Source organism: Haemaphysalis longicornis, unplaced genomic scaffold (genome assembly GCF_048455015.1).
Source record: "Haemaphysalis longicornis isolate Haplotype H1 unplaced genomic scaffold, Haemaphysalis longicornis Haplotype H1 scaffold_8, whole genome shotgun sequence".
NCBI lineage: Eukaryota > Metazoa > Arthropoda > Arachnida > Ixodida > Ixodidae > Haemaphysalis > Haemaphysalis longicornis.
Genome location: NW_027526445.1, coordinates 100252693 through 100273507, shown reverse-complemented (window position 1 = coordinate 100273507; position 20815 = coordinate 100252693). Strand labels below are relative to the sequence as shown.

The window sequence follows — 20815 nt, the reverse complement described above, 5'->3', positions numbered from 1 at the left end:
GATAGTCACGTGAGTCACAAATTGGGTTAAAAGTCAAAATGGTGACACTGGGGCTCGTGAGGTATCAAAATAAAGGTCTCGATGTGGGGAATCACGGACAAATTAAAAGTCGCTGCCTGGTTATAGTCATGAGATGGTAACGCGAGTCACAAATTGGGTTAAAAGTCAAAGTGGTTCCTCTAGGGCTTGTGATGTATCAAATTAAAGGTCTCGATGAGGCGAATCACGTGTTACAAATTAAAAATTGCTTCCTAGTTATACTCATGAGATAGTCACGGGAGTCATAGGTTGGGTTAAATGTGAGTGTGACGATACTGGGGCTTGGGGATCAAATTAAAGATCTCGATCTAGAATGTTTTCATACAAGCTATTTTTTTTAAAAGATAACAGAGGAACATTTTTAAATAAAGTTAGAAATATCACCAGTTTAGGTGACATCAGTTGATATCACAAGCCGACACAAGTCCGCGAAAAATTCGTATTAGGGTAGAGCGCGCATTTTGGGCGCGATTTTCTCTTTACATAGTACTTGTTTGCCTTTCTTTATTTTAAAAACAATATGGAATGGAAATATGTTTGCTGACAGCTTTTAGAAACCGTATTTTTGTGGTGTATTAGTGAGCTTTCTTCACTGTTGATGCGGCACTGCTGTCGAGGCCACTCTATTCGCCGCTGAATGAGCTCCCGAACCTGGGTTCGCCGCTAAATATCATTCACCTCAAACGTCCTTCGGTGCTGTCGTGTAGCGCTGAAACATTGACATTTAAAGCAAATTTCATTTGCTCGAAAGATCATTTGATCTGCCATCTGTGAGTTGTATGACATATGCTACGCAATTTCGATCGTAATCCATACTACTGCTCATAAAATAAAATAAGGTGAAGCATTTCTATAACAGCCGCTTGTGTACCCAAAGTAATGCGGCCTTCGCAGAACACTCCGTGACAATACATGGCTTGCACACAGCTCGCCTTGGCCGCTGCATAATGTAGTTGGCCCAAGCGGGGCGCGATGGTGAAGTAACACAAGGGCGAGGAGCGAACGCAGTGAGAACTTCACATGCGCTGCTGTCAGCCCACCCCGGAAAATATTTGTACGGGGTTCTTTCTAAATACGGTCAGATTTTTCTGAGCCACTGCAAAAACCGTTACTCGTATTTTGGCATATATACTGTAACAGTCGAATGAAGTGAGCCTGAAAGCCAAGCTATGTGATGAGGTACAAGATGTCTAGTGGAGCTGCAGAAGGACGATCGTTACATTGATAATCATAGCCACTTCTTTGTCTACGCCTCGAATTCATACGGTATTGGAATGAAAGTGGGCGGATGAGTATTCATGTTCTGGATCCACACATGTGGCAAAAATGGATCTATTGCCGTAAACGTAATTGCAAGTAGGGTGCCATAAGCCCGCTGTATATGGTGCGAATTTACAAACGAATTCGCAGCTGCGGCGTCGCTAGTGCGGCAATATGTCGTTTTGCTGCACAAGCTAAAACAATCCAAGCGATCGATTTTCGTGGCTGCCGAAGCTACCAAATTGCTTCCACAGGTTCAGAGGCACAGTTGAATAAAACGAAGCGAGAAGCGACTTAAGGGGAACCAAAGGGAGAATGGGCTCAAAATACAAAAACAAGTGAACACTCCTATGATTGCGTTACCGGTTTCACGAAAGAGGTGGTCACATCCTCTCCTAAACTTTCCTTATTTTCATGGTGGAATAGTTTACAAATGGTAGTGCCAGTATTCAGATAATTGGGAATAGTTGTACCGAGACAACACAAACAGGTATCTGAATACATGCATCTCGACTTATTCATTGCACTCCTAAGGAGCAGAAAGGGCAGTATAGTGCTGTCACGTTAAAAGAGTAACCGTGCGAAACGTGTTGCAGGGCGCATCATGGCGCTGTTGCGCCGCGCATTACGTAAGAAAAGGGTGCCGCCACCACGAGTATTCTTGGTGACAGTCATCCTGGACGGCGGATCACGTGACTGACGTTACTCGTTTCGTCGGTGGCTTGCAACATACTCTCTAGAGCAGAAGTCGTGTATAACGAATTTCACTACAGGAAAGTCTAGCACTGCAATCAGGTGCCGTCATGGGACTGCTGGAAAAGATTATATTTTAAATGCAGAGCATTTCTTTAACTCACGATGTCACCGGTTCTAGGCGTCCGTAGTAGTCCGCATCGCTCCCAGGTGCGCCCTCTCGGCGCGATCGTGGCATGATAAAGGCGGGTGTCGGCGAGGCTGGAATGCACTCATCACCGCGCTCTCTCGTCAGCAGTTGCCACAAGTGCAACAACATTAACGTAACGCAAACTACTTCACGTCGTGCGCCCCCGGAAATGCTCTGCATTTGATCGTGCCCCTCGCGAGGGGGATGTTTCTTCTATCAGGAAAACGGCTACCGCTGGCGGGAATCGAACCCGCGTCCTCGGGCACAGCATTTACCTTAGTTCGTCTCTCTGATTGGGAGGCCGGTAGCAGTGGCGATGGATGCCGTCGCGCAATGAGAGAGAACAATTCTTGGCCACGCCAAAGCTTTCTGGGTCACAAAGAATTCAGAGCCTAAGATTAACCTTTAACCGTGGCCGAAACCTTTACTTCACCGGCCTTTCAAATTCCCTAGCTTCGAGATTGACAACTCTTTTCCCGATGGTGGCTCGAGTTTCTTTTTTCCCCTAGCAGCACGACTCTCCCTATCCACTACTTTGGAGCAAGCACTGCTTGCTTTCTTCAGGCGCTGTGTGTTGCTTTTTTGGGGGCTGTTATTTGGGGCAAAGAGCCATAGAAAAAAGAGCTTTGAACAGATGGAGAGAACGCAGGAGAGTCGGATCGAATTGAGCAAACTTCCACTGCATCTATGGTGGTGGAGGGGGAGCGGAAGAAACCAGGGTGGGGCGGACACAAGGGGGTTTTACAGGCTCGGTTGGGAGGGGACTACTGTCTTTCGATGGTATTTGCAGCAAAGGACGGAGATATAGGGCCTTTTTAAATTCAAATCAAGGGAGTTTACGCGCCACGGCTGTGCACCTGGGCCACGAGGGCTGTGGATTACTTTTCAGCACCTGGGCACCTTTAACGCGTGAAGAAATCTCGACATACGATCATCTTTTTTCTCCTCCATATGAAAAGCAGAGATCGCGAACGGGATCAAAGCCACGTCCTTGGGCTCAGCAGCATAACTGAGCCACTGCAGCGGGTGCTATTTTGAGTTACTGCTGTAAGACTGACAGGGGATGTACAACGGCTTCCGAAGCGCGCTGGTGCGTCATGTGTATATTTGTTTACTACCATGAAAACGTAAAGCACCATAGATATGCTTACTATTCTGGTACATTATTTTGTTGGTGCTACGTACATTGCTCCACATGGCATATCAGCCACAAGTAACAAAGTATCAATAACGAAACCAAGCAAATGAATATATTTATTTTTTATATATAAGACAAAAGCGTCATTTCGAATTGCAAGGAGATGCCACCTCAGTACAGTTGTAAGTTTCCATCAATAGTGAAGGGCGTGAAAAAAATTTTCCTTTCATGTTTTTTTAGAAAAATATCTAAAATAGAAAAAAAACACGATTCCAAACATATAAAAGCTCGACATGCTTTTAAAGGGCTGCTGATGAGCTTTTCAAAACATTTGTTTGTGGCATTCCTTTATAGTTTTCTTGACGCCGAAACAGGAAAAGGTGTTTATTGCTTGTGAAAATACACCCAAACAGCCTTTTTTTTTCGCGAAAGCAAACGAATCCTGCCCATTGTACGGTAAGAGCAGTGGCTGCCTTTCGCGATGGGGCCCCGGTAGATAACGTCCTATTCGGAAGCCCCGGAGTTGCGTCGACCACTTAGCCTGCAGAGCTCATTCTGTTTTTATTCAGAAACGGGTCAGAAAGTCCCCTGTAAAATTGAAGACGCACAAAATCTTTCCTTAGAATAGGGGAGTTTGAATGAAGCACAAACTGAACAAGTTTGCTCGCGGTGAGCTTAAAAAACGAATTTTCCCCGAACGACTCATGGCCAGCTTTTGATTTTGGGATGCAGGGATCTTGTGCAGATATGGGATTGTCGCTTTCACTACCACCGCGAACACACATTCCTAGCACAATTTTCAACACCTCATCAGCCCCTTTGTCGCATGTGCAACTTTCTTTTTACATTCGGGAGGGCCATAACCAGCTCTAGGGCATCACTTTGACTTTTAACCAAATCTATGACTCACGTCACTATCTCACGACTATAAGCAGGAAGCAATATTTAATTTGTCCCACGTAATTCTCCTGATCGACACCTTTAATTTGATACCTCACAAACCCTAGTGGCACCCTTTTCACTTTTAACCCAATCTATGACTTACGTGACTAGCTCGTGACTATAACAAGGATGCAATTTCTAATTTGTCTCCCAAGACTCCACTCATCGAGACCTTTATTTTGATACCTCACAAGCCCTAGTGCCATCACCTTGACTTTTAACCCATTTTATGACTCCGTGACTATCTCATGACTATAACCACGAATCATTTTTTTCATTTCTCCCATGTAATTCCCCTCATCGAGACTTTAATTTGATACCTCACAAGCCCTAGTCACATCATTTGACTTTTAACCCAATCTCTGACTCACGCGACGGTCTCATGACTATAACCAGGAAGCGATTTTTAATGTGTCCCCCATGATTCCCCTCATCGAGACCTTTAATTTGATACCTCACAAGCCCTAGTCACATACTTTGACTTTTAACCCAATCTATGACTCACGTGACGATCTCATCACTATAACCAGGAAGCTATTTCTAATTTGTCCTCCATGATTCCCCTCCGCGAGAACTTTAATTTGATACCTCACAAGCTCTAGTGGCATCACTTTGACTTTTAACCCAATCTATGACTCACGTGACTATCTCATGACTATTACCAGGAAGCAGTTTTTAATTTCTCCCACGTAATTCCCCTCATCGAGACATTTATTTGATACCTCACAAGCCCTAGTCGCATCACTTTGACTTTTAACCCAATCTATGACTCACGTGACTATCTCATTACTATAACCAGGAAGCGATTTGTAATGTGTCCCCCATGATTCCCCTCATCGAGACCTTTAATTTGATGCCTCACAAGCCCTAGTCGCATCACTTTGACTTTAAACCCAATCTATGACTCACGTGACTATCTCATGACTATTACCAGGAAGCAGTTTTTAATTTCTCCCACGTAATTCCCCTCATCGAGACCTTTATTTTGATAGCTCACACGCCCTAGTGGCACCACTTCGACCTTTAATCCAAGTTATCACTCACGGGACTATCTCGTGACCATAACCAGTAAGCAATTTCTAAATTCTCCCACGTGATTCCCCTAATCGAGACCTTTAATTTGGTACCTCACAAGCCCCACTGGCATCACTTTCAGTGCTAACCCAGTCTATGACTTCACGTGATTATCTCGTGACTATTACCAGGAAGCAATTTTTAATTTCTTCCACGTGATTCCCCTCATGGAGGCATTTAATTTGATACCTCACAACCCCTATTGACATCACTTTGACTGTTAAGCCAATCTGAGTAATCAATAAATAAGTAATTAACCTAAATTATGTAATTAACGTTCGGGCCCCACTGCCTGGGGAAACACTCGCGGCAAGAAAAGACAGTGCTCGCGTTCAAAAAAATAATAAAAATAACAACGTGCCGCTGCTGTGGGCATCGCGCCCACAGCTGCGGCACGTTTTTTTTTTTTTTTTTTCGTCATTACCTTCCGTTTTCCGCCACTACGTTCAAAAAATGGCGCTAGTGTCACGCGGCAAACTCCAGGTTCCGGTCCCTATAAAGTCACGTGTTTTCCCCAAAATAAAAAAAATCTTTCTGCACGTGCAGTTTGTGACGGAATGCTGCGACAATGTCGCAGAAGTTTAGAAAAGGTTATAAATGAATAAACCACGCCCGATCTGTATCTCTAGTCACAGACCTTCTTTTTGTGTGTGAACATATTGAGGGTTTGTAACTAGCAGAGAAAATTAATACGCTTTTAAGACACTATCAATACCAATTTCAGTTTGATATTCCTTACAATACTATACGGCGAAAAAATAATAGCACATTTTTCGAACAAAACGATGGCGCAGTGAAGTATGCAACATTATTTGTTGTTTTGCCAACAGCTTCTGTACCGCTATAGAAGACTTTCAAATTGCACACCACAGTCTGTCCTTACGCAATAGGTAATGCGATAAGTTATATAACCTTGACTTATAAACTAGAAATATCGCTAAGCATTTGTCAGAATCCAAGCTAGTTTTATTATATAAAGCCTTAGACAAAAAAGCTGTCGTGTTAAAGACCTATTTCTTTATTACCGGATTTTCAAAAAGTTCTCGAGAAAATTCTTGAGAAGAAACGCTAGTTACGTTTTGCAACAGGTTTAAAGTGTTATCCACATCGCAACGTCGTTTTTTTTGCGAGCTTAATCTACTGAATCAGCTCTATTGTCTCAGAAAGTAATGATTCTTAGCGCCTTTGAAAACAAAGAATTGTGTGTCGGCATCTTTAGAGATTTTTGGATTGCTTTGGATCACCTTAACCATGATACTTTACTTAAGAAACAATAACAATATGGCACACGGGGCACTCATCTCTAATATCTTAAATCTTATCTAAGTCATCGTCTACAATGGGTTAAAATGGGGCAACATACATCGTTATTTAAAACTAGTACTACTGGTGTGCCACAAGGTAGTGTTTTATTGTCACGTCTTTTTTACATATATAAACGACCTTTTTTGGGCAGAAAGCCAACGTTTGTAATTTATGCAGACGATGCAAGTTTGTTTTTCACACGTAGCTCCACCCAATCTTTGGTTCCTCTTATAAACAATGTTCTCGCGAAAGTTTAAGTTCGGGGTAAAGCAAACTCATTACTTTTAAACGCACAAAAAACGAAAGCTATTCTTTTGAGTAGAAGACAATTTCCTATTTAACCCGATATATGTATACACATAGGAAATTCACACGTAGAGTTTGTAGACACCATGAAAACCTTGAGAGCATTTTTCAATGAGACCATGAGTTGGGAAATGGGCTTCCGTTCATACTCGGTAATTTGCAAAGTGCACCAGAATATTCGCGAAATTTTAGGTGTTTTCTGCCAGAGCATATAAAATTGTTCATTTATAACCGAGTTTTCTAAAACAAATATTAACCACTTAAACAAATAATAAAAAACAAGGAAGCCATACATTTCATACGTAGGATACCTTGCTCCCACTGATGAATGGTTAACTCGTTTCTACATAACACCGAATAATACGGTGTGTGAATATTATTCACCCGTAAAATACAAGCGATGTATAAAAAAATTACACCATCTTCCCGCGGGGAAGCATCATGGGGGTTCCGTGTAGGTTCCATTGTGTGGCCTTTATGTTGTTTCATTTATCGGAGCACGAATGGGAAGGTAGTGTGAACCCCCATGATGCTTCACATCCTCCTCATGGTTCTGCACGGGAAGATGGCGTAATTTATTGAGGGTTTGTGGGTATGTGTGTGTTAGAGTAATGAGAGACGTGGTAGGCGGTATGAGCGAGTGTCTTCTTGTCTCCTTATTTAGACAACGTATGTAACGTGTACATGTGCTTGTCGTTTGGCCTTGAGTATGACGGCTTTGTGGTCGGTGAAGTGTACTGTCAACGGATGCTGCAGTAACCGTTCCATCTTGAAGTTACTAAAGACGAGGTTGATGCACGTCCCCAGATGGTCGTCGGTTGTTTGCGGTGGTACCAAATGCAGCGCAGAGAGTATCTCGATGCCGTGTACTGATATCTCGTGACCGATTGTTTGGTTCGCTAATCCCTACGGGCATTCTGCCACAATCATCATCAGCGGTGCCTGGCCAGCACCGTCGTCACCTTCACGTAGGGGAACCCTGAGTACGACACCCCCACTGCGCATGCCTGGCATGCGCAGTGGGGGTGTCGTACTCAGTGTTCCCCTACGTGAAGGTGACGACGGTGGTTGAGCGCGAAGCTATCTCGCGATGTATTCTTTGGTTGGCCAATTCCTAGGGGCGTCCGGCCACAATCATCATCAGCGGTGCCTGGCCAGGCATGCGCAGTGGTAGTGCGGACGGCGGACAAAGACGAGGGAGGGAGGGACACAGCACCGAGTAAGAGATGCTTCGCATCTGGTTGATGCTGTTGCTTGTACTTGCGTCAGCCCAAACGCTGACGGGGCTGTTGGTTCCATCCGAACTCATGCCTCGCATACTACTCAGGGTTCCCCTACGGGAAGATGACGACAGTGGTTGAACGCGAAGCTATCTCGTGATGTATTAATTGCAGAGCATTCCAGTGACTCACGATGTCACCCGCGTTGTCCCGTCGTAGTCCGCACCGTCGTTGTCCGTACCCCTCCCCCTACACTATATAAAAGAAAATACTATCCGGCGCCAGGTTTCGATCCATCGACCCTGCGGGCGGAACGCAATGTACATGGTGCTCTATCCACTGCGCCACAAAGCCGACACAGAATGGGAGGCTAGGAACGCGCCTTATATCCTTGACTCGTTCAAATTACTGCTGACGAGCGCTCTCTCGTCAGTAGTTGCCACAAGTGCAACAACATTAACATAACGCAAACTACTTAACGTCGTGCGCCCCCGGAAATGCTCTGCATTTGATCGTGCCCCTCGCGAGGGGGATGTTTGACGCTACCTCTTGCAAGACCGAGTGCAACCGCCGAGAACAAGGTCCCACGAGCGGCGCGCGCGCCGTGGACTGGTGGCGCCATCTGTCAGCTGCGACGCGAACTACCATCAAGGCAGTCAGAAAACCGAACGCGAGAAATACAAACTGGGCTTTAACAAAAGAACGCTGTTTTTTTCTTTCGGTCTAGTTGCTTCTTTTATTTTCAGCAAATATCATTAAGAATGCATTATACCGTAGTGAACACCGCCCATACGCCTTGGCTGATTTGCTTGCCGTAAAAACTTATGGTTCCTATATGGAACTTATGGCCCCGGAACAAATGGTCTCGGGCACCTCATCGGCCAAAATGATTCCACAAAACCTTACGTTGGCTCTTTGTTTAAATTTGTTGCATCTTGCTGAAGTGGTGTATCGCCTTCTGTAACAAAAACTGTCAGTAAACCATCGCTTCATTTTAGTACGCATTTTTGCGCAAATGCAAATGCATGGCGTAACACAGTTGGCCTGTTTCTTGTTATTTTTTATTTGTGTTTCCGCCATTATTTTCCGGCTTTTTATTTCATTCTTTGTTATAGATGTTTGAAAATACAATTTTTTTCTTTAGTTGTTTGTAATATTTTTTACTTTTGTATTTCTTTTGTATTATTTATGTATTTATTTATTTATTATTTCTTTATTTTGTATTTATAAAAATACCGCACTACAATTTATTTCGATTTACGCTATTATAACTATTAAACCGTTACATCCGCTAATTATACATTTTCCCTAGTTATTCCCACCCCTCTCCGAGGTTTTCCTTGTCACAACAACTACAATAACAACAACTAAGTCCAGGCACGGCCAGACTCCACGCTTCTTTCCCACTCAGGAAGATGGTTTTTGAGTCCGGCAGTGTTCCAGGAAGGCGGACCTGTCGCGAGCAACCCCCGCGAGTAAGAGAGGTTGGTGACAGCCAGAGTTCTAAGACATGGGCACGCCTGATTACGACTACCTCGCGCATCATCGGCTGGGCCGCTGGTACAACGTGGCTATCGCGAAATTAAGCACCATGACAAATTTCTTCTAAAGAGGGCAACGAGGGCCAGCTCAAGCAAAAGAAATATTATTTGGTTGGCCGATACCTAGGGGCGTCCTGCCACAATCATCATCAGCGGTGCCTGGCCAGGCAAGCGCAGTGGGGTGACGAGGGAGGGAGGGACACAGCCCCGAGCACGAAATGCTTCGCATCTAAAACACTCTCTTTTTTTCTTGTAATGCCCTGCCTCAAACCAAACTTCTCAGAATATTCTTTTCGCAAAAAAAAGGAATTTGGCACATTCCTTTCTCTCGTACAATGTTCGGACAATCAGTAGGTTGTTCGCACAACCTACCAATCCTTTTTAATCGGCTGTTGTCAAAGCGTGGAATGACTGAAAAATGTTCACTAGTTGATTTTAGAAGTGCATTATCTCTCTTCTCTCTTCATTTGTAATGCTGTGCTTACATATTTTCTTATCTTTACCTCTGTCAGTTTTTTTTCTGTAAGTTTTATGTGATGTTGCTTCTACTTTTTTTTCACTTTTTTTCCCGCGCCTATCCGCGTCGTCGTTTTTGGCGATAGAAATAAAACTCACATTGACTTTTACTTGGAACTTTGTGGCCGCCACTACTCTGCACAGCTGAACTTACGGCGCAGTTAGCCGGATATACAGCCCGCCATCTGAAGCCTTTGGGATTGATGGGTGTAATAAAATCTCTCATAAAACATAAAGCACGCTGATAAATCTGTATAATTAAATACCCTTCGTGCGCCCCTTCCGATAGGCCAAAACGGCATTTATACATGTAATTCCACGCACTGCCATAACCGCTCGACCATGAGCTTATTGTCAAATTTTCAAAGTTCGTTATTTTGTTGAGTTGAAACTATACGCTACGCTACTCCCATACTTTTTTCCTTGATCACCGTCAACAATTAAAAAAAATGCAGCTAATTTGTGTTTGTAGAACGTGTAAAGCGGTGAAAATTTGCCTAATATAGACCACAAATGCAGCATTGCTTCTCCGCAAAGCACCCTTTGAGGCACACTAACGGCGTGCAACGGGGTGCAGCCAGAAAGCGCGCTTCTTGTCCTACTAAATGGAAGGTATACAACCACTCTCCGTATATTACGCAAACTCAGCATTTTTTTGTTCGCAAACTAGGCCTTGGTTACAACCACGATATTGAAGTTGCCGTGCGATAGAGAGAACATTTAGCCTACAAAAATTGGTTACGAGGACTAGTAGTGTAGTGGAAGTGCCGACCTCGATTTCATAGCCTCATCGCAAATGGTTGGCCACGTTGTCTCCAATATTTAAAGTGGTAAGCTCTGATAGTGAAAGTGAAAGCAAGATGGGAATGCACATTACAAAAGGTACAGCGAACAAAGAAACACAACTCCGGGAAGCACGCAAAGCACGCAAAATTATCGTACAAGCACGAACGCCCATGCGAGAGTAACTGGCGGTCAAAGACCAGGCGCAGTCAAACCAATGCTGTCAAAAGAAACTAGATGCACGGAAGGGGTAGCAAGGGATGTTTCCGTTGAAGTCATAATTCGGGCATCTCTCTACAATTTGGCGACATCAAGGTTTGCTTTACGCATATTCCACTGTATTCGTAAGGGTAGAAGAGTTTCAAGATTATCTCGATCTCTCATATCATATGTGAAATCTACCTCGGCGTCACTGAAAATGGGCTTGCGATCCCTGGATTTGATGCGTGAATGGAAATTTCCATAGGTAGAATTTCTTGTGTCCTATGCTGCCCTAATAATCAAACATTCATAAGCAAATCCAGGTATAGTATACCAGATACCCTTATCCTCCATTGAAGTGTACATAGGAGCACTGGTGGGAAACCGTTTAAACACTTAATGCAAAATATTTCTTATTTGCACCGATAGCATAAAAAACACATGCATTTTCCATATACCGATTTGTCGACCGAAATAACCATCATCAATAATAGCCTACTCAATCGCATTGTAGGGCGAAGGCCTCTCCCTTTCACTTTCAACCGTTGCTGTGCTCCGCTGCTCGAGTCCACTGTTGGCCACAAAAAATTCCCGATTTGATCCCTTCCGTCGTGTTACCGGCCTATCCTTCTTCCATATGTGTCTCCTGGTATCCACTCCAATATCCTAATTGTCCACTTGTTTTCGCTTCATCTCACTACATGGCTAGCCAAAGTCAATTATCTTATTCTTTACTTCACCTATGACTAATCTAGTTGGCTCCCCGATCCAGGAATTTCGTTTCCTGTCCCTAAGTATTAGTCCTAACATTATTCGTTCCATGGCCAGGTCAGCCCATTTAAGCTTGCTTTCCAATTGCGTAGTAAGGCACAAGTTCACACTTCCTATGTCATTACCCGAAATATACGCTGGTTGTATATTTTTCATTTGAGTGATGTAGATAGCTTAAATTTCATTATATTGGAGTCCTTGCTGAGTGCTCCCCAGCAGATATCTATTCTCCGCCGGATTTATCCCTATTGGTTTGGGTCAGCACTAACCATTTCTTCAAAGTAATCACAATCATTTACTCTTCTAGCGTTGCGTTTTCTAAGTTAAAGAGGGTGCTGTTGGCATGCTCAATACTGTAGACTTATTCAAAGTTATTTTTAGCACTATGGCTGTGCTTTGTGATTGTAGTTGCTCAAGCATTTTTCGCAGCTGTTCTGCAGTCTTCCTCTGCAAGGCTATGTCGACTGCAAACCTCAAATGACTCACGTATCCTCCACTTATCCTTAATCCTGTGTTTTCCCAGTCAAGCTTTCTGAATACCCCCTCCAGTCATGCTATGAACCATTTTTGCGAAATCTCGTCTCCCTGTCTTGCTCCCTGTCGGATCGGGAATTTACAGCTTTTCTTGTGAGGAGTTATCCTGCCCGTACATCCTTTATATATGCCGTCTTGAAGTCGCATGTAGGTCTCTTATATCCCCGTTCTCTAATGCTTTTTGCTCGGTTGATTTGCGCACTCAGTCTAACGCTTTCTCATAATCTATAACTTCCACATAAAGGGGTTTAGTATATTCTTCGCATTCTTCCTTCACCTTTTTGACACCATGGATGTGATGCATGGTTGAGTACCCCTTCCTAAACTCAGCCTGCCCTCGCGGTTGTTGGGAATTCAAGTTTTCACCTACGTGGCTAACTATAACTTTGGTCCACAGCTATTAAACATCAGAGAAGGCTGATTGCTCCGTTATTTTTAACGCCCTTTGTATCTACCTTTTTTGGAATGGGAATAATGTTGACCTTTTCCAGGCTATAGCACTCTTTGATTCCACAAGCATTTCGAAAATACTGCATCAAGATTTTTCAGCAAAATATCTCCTCCCTCCTTCAAAAGATCCCCGGTTATGCCATCGTGACTTGCAGCATTCCTGCTTTTCATGCCTTGGAGAGCATTTCCTACTTCCTGGTTAGTTATTCGTGTGACACCGCAAGTTAAGCTTGTAGTCTTAGTAGTTTCGACTGGTATAACGTCGCCGTCGTACAGTCAGCTGTAGAATCGTTCTACTTCCTTTATTATCACGTTCATGTTGTACGTAATGTTACTTTGCTTTTCTCTGAGTAAAGGCTATCTGTTTTTGCCGATGGCTTGCTTCCAATTATTTTCCTTTAAGCTTCCTCAGAGTTGCAGCGTTTCATATATCACTGCCACGTTATATGCACGAATGTCGGACCCACGGTGTGTCCGTGACATGGGGTTTCCATTGGGTGAAAACCTTTAGGTGAAACTCGCGAAAAACGAACGGTTCTAGATGAGGCAATGCACACACCGATAAAAAGAAAAGAGTACAATAGTATAACTTTACATCATATACCACGTATCCGCATAAAATAAGATTGTTCGGAGATGCATCTACCTAGTACGCGAAAATTGGTCGTATGGGCTGGTTCTTCGTTTTAGATTTAGACATTTTAAGGTTTGCAGATTGATAGGACGCATGTTCAGCGAAGGCCGGCGCGGATTCGGCGGAGTACTTGACGCACGTTTGACGTTTTTTGGTGGGATAAAGCTTCCACACTTCTCTCAACGTTTTTTAGGAAGAGGTGGTGAAGGGTTTATTCAGGAGTCTATGTATAACTACACTCTTTCTCCCAAATCTTCTCAGTTGGTTACCCCGTAGAATGTCGGGCCTTCCCGTGTTCTGAGTGCCCTGCCTTGCTCAGGATTCGGTTAAACCTATGGTTTACATTTTTCCATTGCCCAGCGGCGAACTTAGTTTAACAAGGAGCCTATCAACGAACAATTAAGCATCAAATGACAGGTTGTGCTTGTGTGGATATACTTTGTGTGGGTGTCGGTACTATGCACGATTTCATCGCATTTCTTTCTCTAATGCGCTGTATAGAGAGGTCTACGCTCAACTTATCCCACTGTATCATCAGCCTGTCTGCGCCCACTGCAGGGGGCAGGCCTCTCCCGTAGCTCTACAAATATACCTGGAGGCCTATCCATACCTTCCAAAATCAGCGTACGATATTTTGCAACCGTGTCTGAATAAATGCAACCATATGTAAGTGTTACACAGCATCGTGGCCTTATTTATTTATTAGTTTAATTAGTATACCTCAAGCACACCAGGGCGGAGTGTTACGTGAGGGGTGGGCATTTTATACAGGGTTTCTGCGATGTGCCTTTTGAAAAAAAATGGGGCTGGAGAGGTGCACGACGTGAGGCGGAAGGTCACTCCAATTCTTCGCCTTCTGAACAAAGAATGATCGAATGTGAGCAGTTGTACGGGCATGCGAAAGGTAAACTCTGTTGTGGTGGTTAGTGCGGGAAGATATGCGATGCGCGGGCAGGATAACAGATGCGTCGGAACAGTGAGCGACAATATTTATAAAAGAAAACTAATGTAGCGGCTTTGCGTCTCAGTTCAAGGTTGGGAAAATGGGCTTTGATCTTTAATTTAGTAACGCTTGAGTGGCGCGAGTAATCTAAATATATAAACCTAGATGCTCTATTTTGGACAGATTATAGTCTTCTGGATGAATTGCGTAGGTGTGGGTCCCAGACGGCGCAAGCGTATTCCAGTTTCGAACGGACTTGTGTTAGATATGCGAAAAGTTTAACAGAACGGGGAGCGAGTCCTACATTTCTTCTGAGGTATCCAAGAACTTTCTTTGCTTCGTTAGAAATGTTTGTTATGGGGGACGACCAATGAAGATCTGGTGTAATGTTTACATCTAATATTAGTAGGAATTCACGGGGGAATTTCAGAACCAGAAAAAAGTATGAAAGAGACGGGTGGGATTTCCTGCTGTGAAAAAAAACTACGGATGTTTTCCTAATGTTCACAGTCATGAAGCAATTTTTGCACCAGGTTTTAATTTTTATCAGATCATTATGAAAGATGTGGGAGTCGTCAGGGCAGTTAGTAGGACGATAAACATGCAGTCATTACCGAAAAGACGGATTTGGGACGATATATTGGTAGGAAGGCAGTTAAGAAATTAAAAATACAAGGGGACCAAGCGCCGTACCCTGCGGTACACCTCAAAGGACGGCACGCCTGGTAGATGATATCTAGCTGGAGTAAATGTTTGACAAAACAGTTTGACAAAATTGTTTTTTATCCATTCTAGAACTGCTGGGCAATGAATAAACGCGAAGGTAAAAAAAGGCGTCCATGGGGTACATTATCGAAAGCTTTTTCGAAATCTAGGAAAGGGGCGTCTACAGGAATATTGTAATCGATACTTGACCTGATGTCGTTCATAAAGAGCGCTGGTTGTGTTTCACTGTACAGGCATTTCTGAAATCCGTGCTGACTGGGTTTAGAGAGACATGGAATTTGACTGCTTGAGAATACATTATGTGTTCCATTTTTTACAGTACACGCATCTATTTGATATTGGGCGGTAGTTTGAAGTTGAGGATGACATACCTTTCTCGGGTATTGGGATGACCTTGCCAATCTTCCAGTCCCGTGGCACCCCTCCAGATGGCAGCGATTGCTGGAAGACGTGCGACAATTTGACAGCAGAGAGATATTTGGTGTTGTTCAAAACTTTACTATTTATACAGTCAATACCAGCTGACGAAGTCAATTTAAGGGATGAATGACTTTGGATGATGCCATTTGGTTCGAAAATGACACTGGGCAAAATAGGGTAATCATGGCCGGCACACTTGTGAATACGCTGGGCACACATGGAAATATATTGTAAAGTTCATCGGTGTGCACTGAGCAAAACGTAGATTTCAGTGTTTCGGGGACATTGAACTGCCGGATTGGAATGTTTTGTAGATCTAATAACACGATCGGTTTAGCATGGGTTCGGTTTATGGTGTTCGAAGACTTTTTGGTGTTTGTGGGTAGCACGTCTGGTGGGTGGACGAAAAGAACGTTCGCTTAGCGTCCGAGATCATGGATGCGCAAAGTTTATTCCGTCTGATGATATTTTCCCTAAGCGTGATTGGAATTTGGTTTTTGGCTGACCGGAATTGGCTTTTATTTTAGTTGCTAAGCCGTTTTAAAATATTATTGTACCGTGGCGAAGCAGGCCATTCTGTAATGGTAATTGTGGTAATGTACATGTTTATTAATTGCTGCATTTTGTTTTTGAAGAGCGTCCAGTTTTCGTCAACCGAACGTTTTGAAAAAATCCACGAGGCACCAATGATAAAAATAAGCTAGTTCATCCTTCGTACCTTATATTATGCTTTGTCGTGTAGGGTTATGGTTTTTCTTTACTTTTTTTTCCGTTGGGCAAGTTGCATTGGAAAGCGGGATGAATAACGGCATGGTCACTCATGCTGCTCGGACTAGAAACCGACGAAACTTTACCTGGGTGGATCTGTAGAAATATATATAGTAACCTGATGAATTAAGAGTCGTTCATGCTGGAGAGCTAATTATTTAGGAAACGGTGAAAGTACGTAAACATCTATCAAGTCAGTTTCATTGTTCTCCTTCGACATCGTAATTGCTAGATCAGATCAAGTTATCACAGGAAAGTTAAAATCGCCCAGAAGTGGGAGAGGGGCTTTATCCGAGGATGACGTGAATAGTTGTAGAGCATCATGATGCACGCCAGCGAAAGAGAGGTCGCAATCAGGGGGCAGTAGAGGACGCCAGTGGTAACAGGTGGAACGGCAGCTTCGTAGTACGTAAAGATTACTTCAAGATTCGACAGAATGTCGACAGCGCAGCATTGTAAACTGTGATGAGCGGCGATTAACAATGCACCCACCGCTTGTTTTTGCGATATCAACGGAAAATATAGAAGTTGATGAACAGAGGAAGCAATGTAGATTACGGGGTAGATGCTTTAAGCCACGTTTTCGGTTAACGTGATGAAGTTACAGTAGCTTGCTTGAAATAGGCTGTGCAACTCATCGCGTTTGGGCAGTAGTGTCCTAATGTTAGTATAAATGAGTGAACTATAGCGTACAATATACTGCGCAGGCAATTTAGTAGATAGCTAACGGTCACGTGGCACTTCTGTTTCCATAGTCGGATAAAAATTTAAGTGACCTTATCGATCGTTAATTTTCGGTATGCAAGTTTATAGGGTCGGAACTGGGATTTGCCAAATGTAATCAGCTGCTTGTGTATCAAACCGTGTTGGAAGAGTAATCCTGGGATATGCTGCACGTAGTATTTTCAGCTTATTCGGGTTAGGAAGAATACGGTCTTTATCTTTGAAATGCGTGAAATTTGCAATTTCCGGCCTATTTTTGCTAGGCTGAAATGGTCGTAGTCTATGTGCACTGTCAATATCACGTGGGTAGAGCATTACATTGAGCGTATGTTTGCAGAGATTTATGATTGGTTCCTAGGACAGGGCCCCGTTTTCGCGTTCCGACAGTGTGTCCATAAACTATAAGGTTGTTTCATCGGGCACGAACTTTTGAATCGTCAAGACGGCATTTTCCGATACTTGTTCCGAATTTTCAACAGTGACTGAATGAAAGACCTCGAAGTTTGCCTAGTGTGCCTATGGCGGCATATTCTTTTTTTTTATTATAGCAAGCTGTTGTTTATTATTGTAAAAAAAAATCACATTGTAGGACAGTGTAGTTTGGATGGCTTTCATTACTTTCATAATAGAGTCTTGATTTAATGTAATTTTGTCAAGATCTGCCAAGATATCACCAGGAGTTTGGGAGGAAGCGGAACGTGTAGTAGTACCTGTATTCTCTTTTATAGCTCCGGAAAGAATCAGCAAATTAAAAAAAATAGCAGCAGTATTGATACATGGCATCCATACAATACCATGGGCTTCGCAACACTATCAAAGCGTAACAGCGTGTTGGTGTGGCGAATACGGAGTAACGCTTTGTTACCCGCACAAAAAACAGGAGTCTCAGGTAAGCGTCCACAATCCTTGACGTGTTGCGGAGCCCACGGGTGGGACTATGAGCGACGTACGTGCTTTTATCCTGACAGTGAGGTGTCTGCGTCAAAACGGTGGCGTAATTGGAACGTGACACAGAGGAGGAGGCGAGGCGGGGCAGATCGGGTGGCGGTCATCTGCACGAAAACAGGCGTCGCATGTTAGCGCCCTCCGTCCTTGACGTGTCGCCGAGCCCACTGGTCTAGGCTAAGGTGAGCCGGATTTCCTGATCGTGTCAATTGTTTCTGATATTCATGCCCTTATTTCGGGGTCAGGTAACATGCTCCTCTACAACACAACTAGCCGACGGTAATTCGTTTGTTATCGCAAATATGTGCCCTGCCGTCTCGTTTAATATGAGACGCCGCAATAGAACCTATCGCATTAACTATGATGCATTTGCGGCGGTGTCTTCGTCAGGCGATTAGGCCATATGTAGTGCCCAAAACACTCCCAAATTTTTTGCCCTACCTGAAAAACTTAGTCAGATAGTCTATTGCAGCAGGTGGTGGTTTATATCTACATGACGGACATCCCTACGGCCGATATTACTTGTAAAAATTTAAAAAGTCCCGCTTTGGACCAAAGAATGAGGACTGCTCTGACGAACGCTGTGCGAAGGGAGAGACTATGTCACTAATAAATACTTGAAAACTCAGTTGCCTACGAGGTATTGCACTTTCAGGGAAGGAGGTGATCGTTCAAAAATGGAGAAATGAAATATAACATGCAAAAAACAAGTAACATAACCAATGCGAAAAAATGTTTTGTAGTTGGCTTTTAATTTAGATTACGTCCCAATCGTTTTGTGCATTCCTAATTATTTTTCAAGAATGTGGTGGAAAACCGCTAATCGTAGCATGTACGTGGAAGTATACATCGATACAGCTAACAGTTGATGCTTAGCTCACCTTAGAAGCATATTTATCGCCAGTCGTGTCTTCCTGTTAAGGAGTTTATGATGCTAACACCGAGCTTAAAAATCTCAAGCGAGAAGGTGGCTACTGCAGAATGTGAGTTCTCTCTGGTCACACTACTCTATAGGTCACCGAAAAAAGTCCCACGTGGATATTGCTATAAATAGAACTTACGATCCAAAACACCGCGCGATAACATTTTCTGCATTGTCCGGTACATTCAACTGCGCTGAATGTTGGCTCGGTGCCAAGGCTTTCGGATGTGGCTTCCAAATGTATATACAGCTTAAGATGAAGGCTGATGGAGTTGGCTGAGACGCCGTTTCTTCATTCCAAAACTTACGAGGAAACTATAGGGGTATAGGAAAATGTAACCCAGTTTGTATTATAGTACTGCTCGCGTAGACAAACATCGGTTGCAATTGAGGTGTACTAGGGGGGTGGAGCCAATCAGAAATATGACGTTGCTAACGTTGATTACGCAGCTCTTATTATTCGTAGAATGTGAAAATATTAGGCTCCTTTTGGTTGACAAAAATAACGACAGATCGATGAATAAATGCTTGACGGAAATATAAAGATAGAAAAAAACTAAAAAATAATAAAAGCCTGCACGCAAAGATAATTATGAAAGGGCTTGAGGAAACCAGAATGAGTGGGCAGAAAGTAATTAACGCATGTGCTGAAGGGCGGTTCCGCACATATGTAGCTGAAAAATCTGGAACTCGTCTACTAAAGGAGACAGCAACAGTGTGGCCCGCTTGACGGATGCTATGGGGGAGCTGAATGGCTACAAAACAACGCAAAACGACAGTTGTGCACACTGCTTGCAGAATAACGTAAGGCAAAACCTTACTTTTTATCGTTCCTTTTTATTTTTTTTATTGGCTGTTAACCTGCCATAGCTTGGCTGGAGCGGGTTTCGTTCTGCGGATTTTTTTTTTATTATTATTTTGGGGAACACGGAATTAATAAAAAAATAAAGGCAAAACTCCTGTTTTGGAAAATTGGGGCCCATTTGCGCAACTGGTACTTTCGGGAACGTTACGCGGCCGCCGCTTTGCTGGTTAAGCCATTATGAAACATGCTGATGTGACAGCCCACAGGATAGTGCAGGTAAGGGGCACTCTACGATGTTCTGAGCAATCTAAATTAGGCACCATTAAAAACCGGGAAATGGAAGTTTAAACACCGTATAACCAAATAGGGACTCTCGTAGTTAGCAGGGAAACTGGCCCCTTCAAATGCTACGAAGTGATGCACAAAACAACAGGTTGCACAAATTCAATTCTAGGTCTTCGTCACGTATGAAAGGTATGGTATAAGGAGTTGCTTGAAGCCGCGTTTGCCTGGAACTCGTCTCCTAAAGGGAGAATATCCTTTGTTACTCGTAAAGGGAGAATATCCTTTGTTACTCCGAAATTTCCAACGAAGAAACTCCACCAATGCAAATATTGTGCCATACCCTTGACCTCAGGTCTAAGTTCGCACGCAGCAGGCCAATTACAAAACATAAAACCATGCAAAAATAAAAAAACAAACACCTGGGAAACATTTCCAGACACCGACGAGGCATACCGGATTTTACGGTACAGCCCGTCGCTTCGACAATCTTTGGCTTTCTTCAGTGTGTTTTCTCTGCTACTTTTGCCATGTATCCAAAAAACTAAAGCAGCTCCAGCCAGCGTGAAAGCTGTCAAGGGCGGAGCCGCGGCTCGCCAGAGTGGCTGTGGTGCCCCCAGTTGACTGGTTTTATTATAAGCGTGGTATTGATACCACAAGTGCTCAAAAGACAGCACCGCAGCC

At 43.5% G+C, this 20815-nt stretch overlaps 1 protein-coding gene across 2 annotated transcripts in view; it reads left to right on the top strand.

Moving 5' to 3' along the window:
- LOC144150070 (sulfotransferase 1C2-like) overlaps positions 1-20815 on the top strand; it is a 50309-nt gene that overhangs the window by 13359 nt on the left and 16135 nt on the right. The window contains exon 2 of one of the 2 annotated variants that reach the window (XM_077681872.1): positions 18146-18304. The exons of the other annotated variant lie outside the window; for it this stretch is intronic. The gene's annotated coding sequence lies outside the window, so the exon portion shown is untranslated. The remainder of the gene's footprint in view (positions 1-18145; positions 18305-20815) is intronic. 2 annotated transcript variants of the gene reach the window in all.